Below are 14,809 nucleotides of genomic sequence, written 5' to 3'. Positions count from 1 at the left end.
CACACTCTCCAAAAAAAAAACACACACTCCATAACAAAACACACACTCTCCAAAACAAAACTCACACTCCATAACAAAACACACACACTCTCCATAAAAAGCACACACTCCAAAACAAAACACACACTCTCCAAAACAAACACACACTCCGAAACAAAACACACACACTCTCCAAAACAAACACACACTCCAAAACAAAACACACACACTCTCCAAAACAAAACACACACTCCAAATCAAAACACACACACTCTCCAAAACAAAACACGCATTCCAAAACAAAACACACACACTCTCCAAAAAGAAACACACACTCCAAAACAAAACACACACTCTCCAAAACAAAACTCACACTCCAAAACAAAACACACACTCCAAAACAAAACACACAAACTCTACAAAACAAAACACACAGTCCAAAACAAAACACACACACTCTCCAAAACAAAACACACACTCCAAAACAAAACACGCACACTCTCCAAAAAGAACACACACTCCAAAACAAAATAAACACTCTCCAAAACAAAACTCACACTCCAAAACAAAACACACACTCCAAAACAAAACACTCACACTCTCCAAAGCAAAACACACACTCCAAAACAAAACACACACACTCTCCAGAACAGAACACACACTCCAAAACAAAACACACACGCTCTCCAAAACAAAACACACACTCCAAAACAAAACACACACTCCAAAACAAAACACACACACACTCCAAAACAAAACACACACTCCAAAACAAAACACACACTCCAAAACAAAACACGCACACTCTCCAAAAAAAAACACACTCTCCAAAACAAAACAAAACACACTCAGCAAAACAAAACACACACTCCAAAACAAAACACACACACTCTCTAAAACAAAACACACACTCCAAAAGAAAACACAAACATTCTCCAAAACCAAACTCACCCTCCAAAACAAAACACACACTCCAAAGCAAAACACTCACACTCTCCAAAGCAAAACAAACACTCCAAAACAAAACGCACACACTCACCAGAACAAAACACACACTCCAAAACATAAAACACACACACTCTCCAAAACAAAACACACACTCCAAAACAAAACACACACTACAAAACAAAACACACACACACTCCAAAGCAAAACACATCCTCCAAAACAAAACACACACACTCTCCAAAAAAAAACACAATCCAAAACAAAACAAACACTCCAAAACAAAACACACACACTCTCCAAAGCAAAACACACACTCCAAAACAAAACACACACTCTCTCCAAAACAAAACACACACTCCAAATAAAAACACACACACTCTCCAAAACAAAACACACACTCCAAAACAAAACACACACACTCTCCAAAAAAAACACACACTCCAAAACAAAACACACACTCTCCAAAACAAAACTCACACTCCAAAATAAAAAGAAACACTCCAAAACAAAACACACACACTCTCCAAAACAAAACACACACTCCTAAACAAAACACACACCCACTCCAAAACAAAACACACACTCCAAAACATAACACACACACTCTCCAAAACAAAACACACACTCCAAAGCAAAACACTCACACTCTCCAAAGCAAAACAAACACTCCAAAACAAAACGCACACACTCACCAGAACAAAACACACACTCCAAAACATAAAACACACACACTCTCCAAAACAAAACACACACTCCAAAACAAAACACACACTACAAAACAAAACACACACACACTCCAAAGCAAAACACATCCTCCAAAACAAAACACACACACTCTCCAAAAAAAAACACAATCCAAAACAAAACAAACACTCCAAAACAAAACACACACACTCTCCAAAGCAAAACACACACTCCAAAACAAAACACACACTCTCTCCAAAACAAAACACACACTCCAAATAAAAACACACACACTCTCCAAAACAAAACACACACTCCAAAACAAAACACACACACTCTCCAAAAAAAACACACACTCCAAAACAAAACACACACTCTCCAAAACAAAACTCACACTCCAAAATAAAAAGAAACACTCCAAAACAAAACACACACACTCTCCAAAACAAAACACACACTCCTAAACAAAACACACACCCACTCCAAAACAAAACACACACTCCAAATCAAGACACTCACACTCTCCAAAGCAAAACACACACTCCAACACAAACACACACTCCAAAACAAAACACACACAGGCTCCAAAACAAAAAAAACACTCCAAAACAAAACACACACTCCAAAACAAAACACACACACACTCCAAAGCAAAACACAACCTCCAAAACAAAACACACACACTCTCCAAAAAAAAAACACAATCCAAAACAAAACAAACATTCCAAAACAAAACACACACACTCTCCAAAGCAAAACACACACGCCAAAACAAAACGCACACACTCTCCAAAACAAAACACACACTCCAAATAAAAACACACACACTCTCCAAAACAAAACACACTCCAAAACAAAACACACACACTCTCCAAAAAAAACACACACTCCAAAACAAAACACACACTCTCCAAAACAAAACTCACACTCCAAAATAAAAACAAACACTCCAAAACAAAACACACACACTCTCCAAAACAAAACACACACTCCTAAACAAAACACACACCCTCTCCAAAACAAAACACACACTCCAAAACAAAACACACACATGCTCCAAAACAAAACACACACTCCAAAACAAAACACACACTCCAAAACAAAACACACACTCCAAAACAAAACACACACACTCTCCAAAACAAAACACAGCCTCCAATACAAAACACACACTCCAAAACAAAACACACACACTCTCCAAAACAAAACACACACTCCAAAACAACACACACACACTCTCCAAAACAAAACACACACTCCAAATCAAAACACACACACTCTCCAAAACAAAACACACACTCCAAAACAAAACACACACACTCTCCAAAAAAAAACACACACTCCATAACAAAACACAAACTCTCCAAAACAAAACTCACACTCCAAAACAAAACACACACTCCAAAACTAAACACACACACTCTCCAAAACAAAACACACACTCCAAAACAAAACACACACACTCTCTAAAAAAAACACACACTCCAAAACAAAACACACACTCTCCAAAACAAACACACACTCCAAAACACAACACACACTCTCCAAAACAAAACACACACTCCAAAACGAAACACACACACTCTCCAAAACAAAACACACACTCCAAATCAAAACACACACGCTCTCCAAAACAAAACACGCATTCCAAAACAAAACACACACACTCTCCAAAAGAAACACACACTCCAAAACAAAACACACACTCTCCAAAACAAAACTCACACTCCAAAACAAAACACGCACTCCAAAACAAAACACACAAACTCTACAAAACAAAACACACAGTCCAAAACAAAACACACACACTCTCCAAAACAAAACACACACTCCAAAACAAAACACAAACACTCTCCAAAAAAAACACACACTCCAAAACAAAATAAACACTCTCCAAAACAAAACTCACACTCCAAAACAAAACACACACTCCAAAACAAAACACTCACACTCTCCAAAGCAAAACACACACTCCAAAACAAAACACACACACTCTCCAGAACAGAACACATACTCCAAAACAAAACACACACGCTCTCCAAAACAAAACACACACTCCAAAACAAAACACACACTCCAAAACAAAACACACACACACTCCAAAGCAAAACACACACTCCAAAACAAAACCCACACGCATTCCAAAACAAAACACACACTCCAAAACAAAACACACACTCCAAAACAAAACACGCACACTCTCCAAAAAAAAACACACACTCCAAAACAAAACAAAACACACACTCTGCAAAACAAAACACACACTCCAAAACAAAACACACACACTCTCTAAAACAAAACACACACTCCAAAAGAAAACACAAACATTCTCCAAAATAAAACTCACCCTCCAAAACAAAACACACAATCCAAAACAAAGCACACACACTCTCCAAAACAAAAAAAACACTCCAAAACAAAACACACACACTCTCCGAAACAAAACACACACTCCAAAACATAACACACACACTCTCCAAAACAAAACACACACTCCAAAGCAAAACACTCACACACTCCAAAGCAAAACACACACTCCAAAAAAAAAAGCACACACTCACCAGAACAAAACACACACTCCAAAACATAAAACACACACACTCTCCAAAACAAAACACACACTCCAAAACAAAACACACACTCCAAAACAAAACACACACACACTCCAAAGCAAAACACATCCTCCAAAATAAAACACACACACTCTCCAAAAAAAAAACACTATCCAAAACAAAACAAACACTCCAAAACAAAACACACACACTCTCCAAAGCAAAACACACACTCCAAAACAGAACACACACACTCTCCAAAACAAGACACACACTCCAAATAAAAACACACACACTCTCCAAAACAAAACACATACTCCAAAACAAAACACACACACTCTCCAAAAAAAACACACACTCCAAAACAAAACACACACTCTCCAAAACAAAACTCACACTCCAAAATAAAAACAAACACTCCAAAACAAAACACACACACTCTCCAAAACAAAACACACACTCCTAAACAAAACACACACCCTCTCCAAAACAAAACACACACTCCAAATCAAGACACTCACACTCTCCAAAGCAAAACACACACTCCAACACAAAACACACACTCCAAAACAAAACACACACACGCTCCAAAACAAAACACACACTCCAAAACAAAACACACACTCCAAAACAAAACACACACACACTCCAAAGCAAAACACACACTCCAAAACAAAACACACACACTCTCCAAAACAAAATACAGCCTCCAATACAAAACACACACTCCAAAACAAAACACACACACTCTCCAAAACAAAACACACACTTCAAAACAAAACACACACACTCTCCAAAACAAAACACACACTCCAAAACAAAACACACACACTCTCCAAAAAAAAACACACACTCCATAACAAAGCACACACTCTCCAAAACAAAACTCACACTCCAAAACAAAACACACTCCAAAACAAAACACACACACTCTCCAAAACAAAACATACACTCCAAAACAAAACACACACACTGTCCAAAAAAAACACACACTCCAAAACAGAACACACACTCTCCAAAACAAACACACACTCCAAAACAAAACACACACACTCTCCAAAACAAAACACACACTCCAAAACAAAACACACACACTCTCCAAAACAAAACACACACTCCAAATCAAAACACACACACTCTCCAAAACAAAACACGCATTCCAAAACAAAACACACACACTCTCCAAAAAGAAACACACACTCCAAAACAAAACACACTCTCCAAAACAAAACTCACACTCCAAAACAAAACACACACTCCAAAACAAAACACACACTCCAAAGCAAAACACTCACACTCTCCAAAGCAAAACAAACACTCCAAAACAAAACGCACACACTCACCAGAACAAAACACACACTCCAAAACATAAAAGACACACACTCTCCAAAACAAAACACACACTCCAAAACAAAACACACACTACAAAACAAAACACACACACACTCCAAAGCAAAACACATCCTCCAAAACAAAACACACACACTCTCCAAAAAAAAACACAATCCAAAACAAAACAAACACTCCAAAACAAAACACACACACTCTCCAAAGCAAAACACACACTCCAAAACAAAACACACACTCTCTCCAAAACAAAACACACACTCCAAATAAAAACACACACACTCTCCAAAACAAAACACACACTCCAAAACAAAACACACACACTCTCCAAAAAAAACACACACTCCAAAACAAAACACACACTCTCCAAAACAAAACTCACACTCCAAAATAAAAAGAAACACTCCAAAACAAAACACACACACTCTCCAAAACAAAACACACACTCCTAAACAAAACACACACCCACTCCAAAACAAAACACACACTCCAAAACATAACACACACACTCTCCAAAACAAAACACACACTCCAAAGCAAAACACTCACACTCTCCAAAGCAAAACAAACACTCCAAAACAAAACGCACACACTCACCAGAACAAAACACACACTCCAAAACATAAAACACACACACTCTCCAAAACAAAACACACACTCCAAAACAAAACACACACTACAAAACAAAACACACACACACTCCAAAGCAAAACACATCCTCCAAAACAAAACACACACACTCTCCAAAAAAAAACACAATCCAAAACAAAACAAACACTCCAAAACAAAACACACACACTCTCCAAAGCAAAACACACACTCCAAAACAAAACACACACTCTCTCCAAAACAAAACACACACTCCAAATAAAAACACACACACTCTCCAAAACAAAACACACACTCCAAAACAAAACACACACACTCTCCAAAAAAAACACACACTCCAAAACAAAACACACACTCTCCAAAACAAAACTCACACTCCAAAATAAAAAGAAACACTCCAAAACAAAACACACACACTCTCCAAAACAAAACAAACACTCCTAAACAAAACACACACCCACTCCAAAACAAAACACACACTCCAAATCAAGACACTCACACTCTCCAAAGCAAAACACACACTCCAACACAAACACACACTCCAAAACAAAACACACACAGGCTCCAAAACAAAAAAAACACTCCAAAACAAAACACACACTCCAAAACAAAACACACACACACTCCAAAGCAAAACACAACCTCCAAAACAAAACACACACACTCTCCAAAAAAAAAACACAATCCAAAACAAAACAAACATTCCAAAACAAAACACACACACTCTCCAAAGCAAAACACACACGCCAAAACAAAACGCACACACTCTCCAAAACAAAACACACACTCCAAATAAAAACACACACACTCTCCAAAACAAAACACACTCCAAAACAAAACACACACACTCTCCAAAAAAAACACACACTCCAAATCAAAACACACACACTCTCCAAAACAAAACACGCATTCCAAAACAAAACACACACACTCTCCAAAAAGAAACACACACTCCAAAACAAAACACACTCTCCAAAACAAAACTCACACTCCAAAACAAAACACACACTCCAAAACAAAACACACACTCCAAAGCAAAACACTCACACTCTCCAAAGCAAAACAAACACTCCAAAACAAAACGCACACACTCACCAGAACAAAACACACACTCCAAAACATAAAAGACACACACTCTCCAAAACAAAACACACACTCCAAAACAAAACACACACTACAAAACAAAACACACACACACTCCAAAGCAAAACACATCCTCCAAAACAAAACACACACACTCTCCAAAAAAAAACACAATCCAAAACAAAACAAACACTCCAAAACAAAACACACACACTCTCCAAAGCAAAACACACACTCCAAAACAAAACACACACTCTCTCCAAAACAAAACACACACTCCAAATAAAAACACACACACTCTCCAAAACAAAACACACACTCCAAAACAAAACACACACACTCTCCAAAAAAAACACACACTCCAAAACAAAACACACACTCTCCAAAACAAAACTCACACTCCAAAATAAAAAGAAACACTCCAAAACAAAACACACACACTCTCCAAAACAAAACACACACTCCTAAACAAAACACACACCCACTCCAAAACAAAACACACACTCCAAAACATAACACACACACTCTCCAAAACAAAACACACACTCCAAAGCAAAACACTCACACTCTCCAAAGCAAAACAAACACTCCAAAACAAAACGCACACACTCACCAGAACAAAACACACACTCCAAAACATAAAACACACACACTCTCCAAAACAAAACACACACTCCAAAACAAAACACACACTACAAAACAAAACACACACACACTCCAAAGCAAAACACATCCTCCAAAACAAAACACACACACTCTCCAAAAAAAAACACAATCCAAAACAAAACAAACACTCCAAAACAAAACACACACACTCTCCAAAGCAAAACACACACTCCAAAACAAAACACACACTCTCTCCAAAACAAAACACACACTCCAAATAAAAACACACACACTCTCCAAAACAAAACACACACTCCAAAACAAAACACACACACTCTCCAAAAAAAACACACACTCCAAAACAAAACACACACTCTCCAAAACAAAACTCACACTCCAAAATAAAAAGAAACACTCCAAAACAAAACACACACACTCTCCAAAACAAAACACACACTCCTAAACAAAACACACACCCACTCCAAAACAAAACACACACTCCAAATCAAGACACTCACACTCTCCAAAGCAAAACACACACTCCAACACAAACACACACTCCAAAACAAAACACACACAGGCTCCAAAACAAAAAAAACACTCCAAAACAAAACACACACTCCAAAACAAAACACACACACACTCCAAAGCAAAAAACAACCTCCAAAACAAAACACACACACTCTCCAAAAAAGAAACACAATCCAAAACAAAACAAACATTCCAAAACAAAACACACACACTCTCCAAAGCAAAACACACACGCCAAAACAAAACGCACACACTCTCCAAAACAAAACACACACTCCAAATAAAAACACACACACTCTCCAAAACAAAACACACTCCAAAACAAAACACACACACTCTCCAAAAAAAACACACACTCCAAAACAAAACACACACTCTCCAAAACAAAACTCACACTCCAAAATAAAAACAAACACTCCAAAACAAAACACACACACTCTCCAAAACAAAACACACACTCCTAAACAAAACACACACCCTCTCCAAAACAAAACACACACTCCAAAACAAAACACACACATGCTCCAAAACAAAACACACACTCCAAAACAAAACACACACTCCAAAACAAAACACACACTCCAAAACAAAACACACACACTCTCCAAAACAAAACACAGCCTCCAATACAAAACACACACTCCAAAACAAAACACACACACTCTCCAAAACAAAACACACACTCCAAAACAACACACACACACTCTCCAAAACAAAACACACACTCCAAATCAAAACACACACACTCTCCAAAACAAAACACACACTCCAAAACAAAACACACACACTCTCCAAAAAAAAACACACACTCCATAACAAAACACAAACTCTCCAAAACAAAACTCACACTCCAAAACAAAACACACACTCCAAAACTAAACACACACACTCTCCAAAACAAAACACACACTCCAAAACAAAACACACACACTCTCTAAAAAAAACACACACTCCAAAACAAAACACACACTCTCCAAAACAAACACACACTCCAAAACACAACACACACTCTCCAAAACAAAACACACACTCCAAAACGAAACACACACACTCTCCAAAACAAAACACACACTCCAAATCAAAACACACACGCTCTCCAAAACAAAACACGCATTCCAAAACAAAACACACACACTCTCCAAAAGAAACACACACTCCAAAACAAAACACACACTCTCCAAAACAAAACTCACACTCCAAAACAAAACACGCACTCCAAAACAAAACACACAAACTCTACAAAACAAAACACACAGTCCAAAACAAAACACACACACTCTCCAAAACAAAACACACACTCCAAAACAAAACACAAACACTCTCCAAAAAAAACACACACTCCAAAACAAAATAAACACTCTCCAAAACAAAACTCACACTCCAAAACAAAACACACACTCCAAAACAAAACACTCACACTCTCCAAAGCAAAACACACACTCCAAAACAAAACACACACACTCTCCAGAACAGAACACATACTCCAAAACAAAACACACACGCTCTCCAAAACAAAACACACACTCCAAAACAAAACACACACTCCAAAACAAAACACACACACACTCCAAAGCAAAACACACACTCCAAAACAAAACCCACACGCATTCCAAAACAAAACACACACTCCAAAACAAAACACACACTCCAAAACAAAACACGCACACTCTCCAAAAAAAAACACACACTCCAAAACAAAACAAAACACACACTCTGCAAAACAAAACACACACTCCAAAACAAAACACACACACTCTCTAAAACAAAACACACACTCCAAAAGAAAACACAAACATTCTCCAAAATAAAACTCACCCTCCAAAACAAAACACACAATCCAAAACAAAGCACACACACTCTCCAAAACAAAAAAAACACTCCAAAACAAAACACACACACTCTCCGAAACAAAACACACACTCCAAAACATAACACACACACTCTCCAAAACAAAACACACACTCCAAAGCAAAACACTCACACACTCCAAAGCAAAACACACACTCCAAAAAAAAAAGCACACACTCACCAGAACAAAACACACACTCCAAAACATAAAACACACACACTCTCCAAAACAAAACACACACTCCAAAACAAAACACACACTCCAAAACAAAACACACACACACTCCAAAGCAAAACACATCCTCCAAAATAAAACACACACACTCTCCAAAAAAAAAACACTATCCAAAACAAAACAAACACTCCAAAACAAAACACACACACTCTCCAAAGCAAAACACACACTCCAAAACAGAACACACACACTCTCCAAAACAAGACACACACTCCAAATAAAAACACACACACTCTCCAAAACAAAACACATACTCCAAAACAAAACACACACACTCTCCAAAAAAAACACACACTCCAAAACAAAACACACACTCTCCAAAACAAAACTCACACTCCAAAATAAAAACAAACACTCCAAAACAAAACACACACACTCTCCAAAACAAAACACACACTCCTAAACAAAACACACACCCTCTCCAAAACAAAACACACACTCCAAATCAAGACACTCACACTCTCCAAAGCAAAACACACACTCCAACACAAAACACACACTCCAAAACAAAACACACACACGCTCCAAAACAAAACACACACTCCAAAACAAAACACACACTCCAAAACAAAACACACACACACTCCAAAGCAAAACACACACTCCAAAACAAAACACACACACTCTCCAAAACAAAATACAGCCTCCAATACAAAACACACACTCCAAAACAAAACACACACACTCTCCAAAACAAAACACACACTTCAAAACAAAACACACACACTCTCCAAAACAAAACACACACTCCAAAACAAAACACACACACTCTCCAAAAAAAAACACACACTCCATAACAAAGCACACACTCTCCAAAACAAAACTCACACTCCAAAACAAAACACACTCCAAAACAAAACACACACACTCTCCAAAACAAAACATACACTCCAAAACAAAACACACACACTGTCCAAAAAAAACACACACTCCAAAACAGAACACACACTCTCCAAAACAAACACACACTCCAAAACAAAACACACACACTCTCCAAAACAAAACACACACTCCAAAACAAAACACACACACTCTCCAAAACAAAACACACACTCCAAATCAAAACACACACACTCTCCAAAACAAAACACGCATTCCAAAACAAAACACACACACTCTCCAAAAAGAAACACACACTCCAAAACAAAACACACTCTCCAAAACAAAACTCACACTCCAAAACAAAACACACACTCCAAAACAAAACACACACTCCAAAGCAAAACACTCACACTCTCCAAAGCAAAACAAACACTCCAAAACAAAACGCACACACTCACCAGAACAAAACACACACTCCAAAACATAAAAGACACACACTCTCCAAAACAAAACACACACTCCAAAACAAAACACACACTACAAAACAAAACACACACACACTCCAAAGCAAAACACATCCTCCAAAACAAAACACACACACTCTCCAAAAAAAAACACAATCCAAAACAAAACAAACACTCCAAAACAAAACACACACACTCTCCAAAGCAAAACACACACTCCAAAACAAAACACACACTCTCTCCAAAACAAAACACACACTCCAAATAAAAACACACACACTCTCCAAAACAAAACACACACTCCAAAACAAAACACACACACTCTCCAAAAAAAACACACACTCCAAAACAAAACACACACTCTCCAAAACAAAACTCACACTCCAAAATAAAAAGAAACACTCCAAAACAAAACACACACACTCTCCAAAACAAAACACACACTCCTAAACAAAACACACACCCACTCCAAAACAAAACACACACTCCAAAACATAACACACACACTCTCCAAAACAAAACACACACTCCAAAGCAAAACACTCACACTCTCCAAAGCAAAACAAACACTCCAAAACAAAACGCACACACTCACCAGAACAAAACACACACTCCAAAACATAAAACACACACACTCTCCAAAACAAAACACACACTCCAAAACAAAACACACACTACAAAACAAAACACACACACACTCCAAAGCAAAACACATCCTCCAAAACAAAACACACACACTCTCCAAAAAAAAACACAATCCAAAACAAAACAAACACTCCAAAACAAAACACACACACTCTCCAAAGCAAAACACACACTCCAAAACAAAACACACACTCTCTCCAAAACAAAACACACACTCCAAATAAAAACACACACACTCTCCAAAACAAAACACACACTCCAAAACAAAACACACACACTCTCCAAAAAAAACACACACTCCAAAACAAAACACACACTCTCCAAAACAAAACTCACACTCCAAAATAAAAAGAAACACTCCAAAACAAAACACACACACTCTCCAAAACAAAACAAACACTCCTAAACAAAACACACACCCACTCCAAAACAAAACACACACTCCAAATCAAGACACTCACACTCTCCAAAGCAAAACACACACTCCAACACAAACACACACTCCAAAACAAAACACACACAGGCTCCAAAACAAAAAAAACACTCCAAAACAAAACACACACTCCAAAACAAAACACACACACACTCCAAAGCAAAACACAACCTCCAAAACAAAACACACACACTCTCCAAAAAAAAAACACAATCCAAAACAAAACAAACATTCCAAAACAAAACACACACACTCTCCAAAGCAAAACACACACGCCAAAACAAAACGCACACACTCTCCAAAACAAAACACACACTCCAAATAAAAACACACACACTCTCCAAAACAAAACACACTCCAAAACAAAACACACACACTCTCCAAAAAAAACACACACTCCAAATCAAAACACACACACTCTCCAAAACAAAACACGCATTCCAAAACAAAACACACACACTCTCCAAAAAGAAACACACACTCCAAAACAAAACACACTCTCCAAAACAAAACTCACACTCCAAAACAAAACACACACTCCAAAACAAAACACACACTCCAAAGCAAAACACTCACACTCTCCAAAGCAAAACAAACACTCCAAAACAAAACGCACACACTCACCAGAACAAAACACACACTCCAAAACATAAAAGACACACACTCTCCAAAACAAAACACACACTCCAAAACAAAACACACACTACAAAACAAAACACACACACACTCCAAAGCAAAACACATCCTCCAAAACAAAACACACACACTCTCCAAAAAAAAACACAATCCAAAACAAAACAAACACTCCAAAACAAAACACACACACTCTCCAAAGCAAAACACACACTCCAAAACAAAACACACACTCTCTCCAAAACAAAACACACACTCCAAATAAAAACACACACACTCTCCAAAACAAAACACACACTCCAAAACAAAACACACACACTCTCCAAAAAAAACACACACTCCAAAACAAAACACACACTCTCCAAAACAAAACTCACACTCCAAAATAAAAAGAAACACTCCAAAACAAAACACACACACTCTCCAAAACAAAACACACACTCCTAAACAAAACACACACCCACTCCAAAACAAAACACACACTCCAAAACATAACACACACACTCTCCAAAACAAAACACACACTCCAAAGCAAAACACTCACACTCTCCAAAGCAAAACAAACACTCCAAAACAAAACGCACACACTCACCAGAACAAAACACACACTCCAAAACATAAAACACACACACTCTCCAAAACAAAACACACACTCCAAAACAAAACACACACTACAAAACAAAACACACACACACTCCAAAGCAAAACACATCCTCCAAAACAAAACACACACACTCTCCAAAAAAAAACACAATCCAAAACAAAACAAACACTCCAAAACAAAACACACACACTCTCCAAAGCAAAACACACACTCCAAAACAAAACACACACTCTCTCCAAAACAAAACACACACTCCAAATAAAAACACACACACTCTCCAAAACAAAACACACACTCCAAAACAAAACACACACACTCTCCAAAAAAAACACACACTCCAAAACAAAACACACACTCTCCAAAACAAAACTCACACTCCAAAATAAAAAGAAACACTCCAAAACAAAACACACACACTCTCCAAAACAAAACACACACTCCTAAACAAAACACACACCCACTCCAAAACAAAACACACACTCCAAATCAAGACACTCACACTCTCCAAAGCAAAACACACACTCCAACACAAACACACACTCCAAAACAAAACACACACAGGCTCCAAAACAAAAAAAACACTCCAAAACAAAACACACACTCCAAAACAAAACACACACACACTCCAAAGCAAAACACAACCTCCAAAACAAAACACACACACTCTCCAAAAAAAAAACACAATCCAAAACAAAACAAACATTCCAAAACAAAACACACACACTCTCCAAAGCAAAACACACACGCCAAAACAAAACACACACACTCTCCAAAACAAAACACACA

This window comes from Somniosus microcephalus, unplaced genomic scaffold (assembly GCF_052327205.1).
Source record: "Somniosus microcephalus isolate GS21.2 unplaced genomic scaffold, FLI_Smic_1.0 unresolved_chr3, whole genome shotgun sequence".
Lineage (NCBI taxonomy): Eukaryota > Metazoa > Chordata > Chondrichthyes > Squaliformes > Somniosidae > Somniosus > Somniosus microcephalus.
This window is presented reverse-complemented; position numbering follows the sequence as displayed.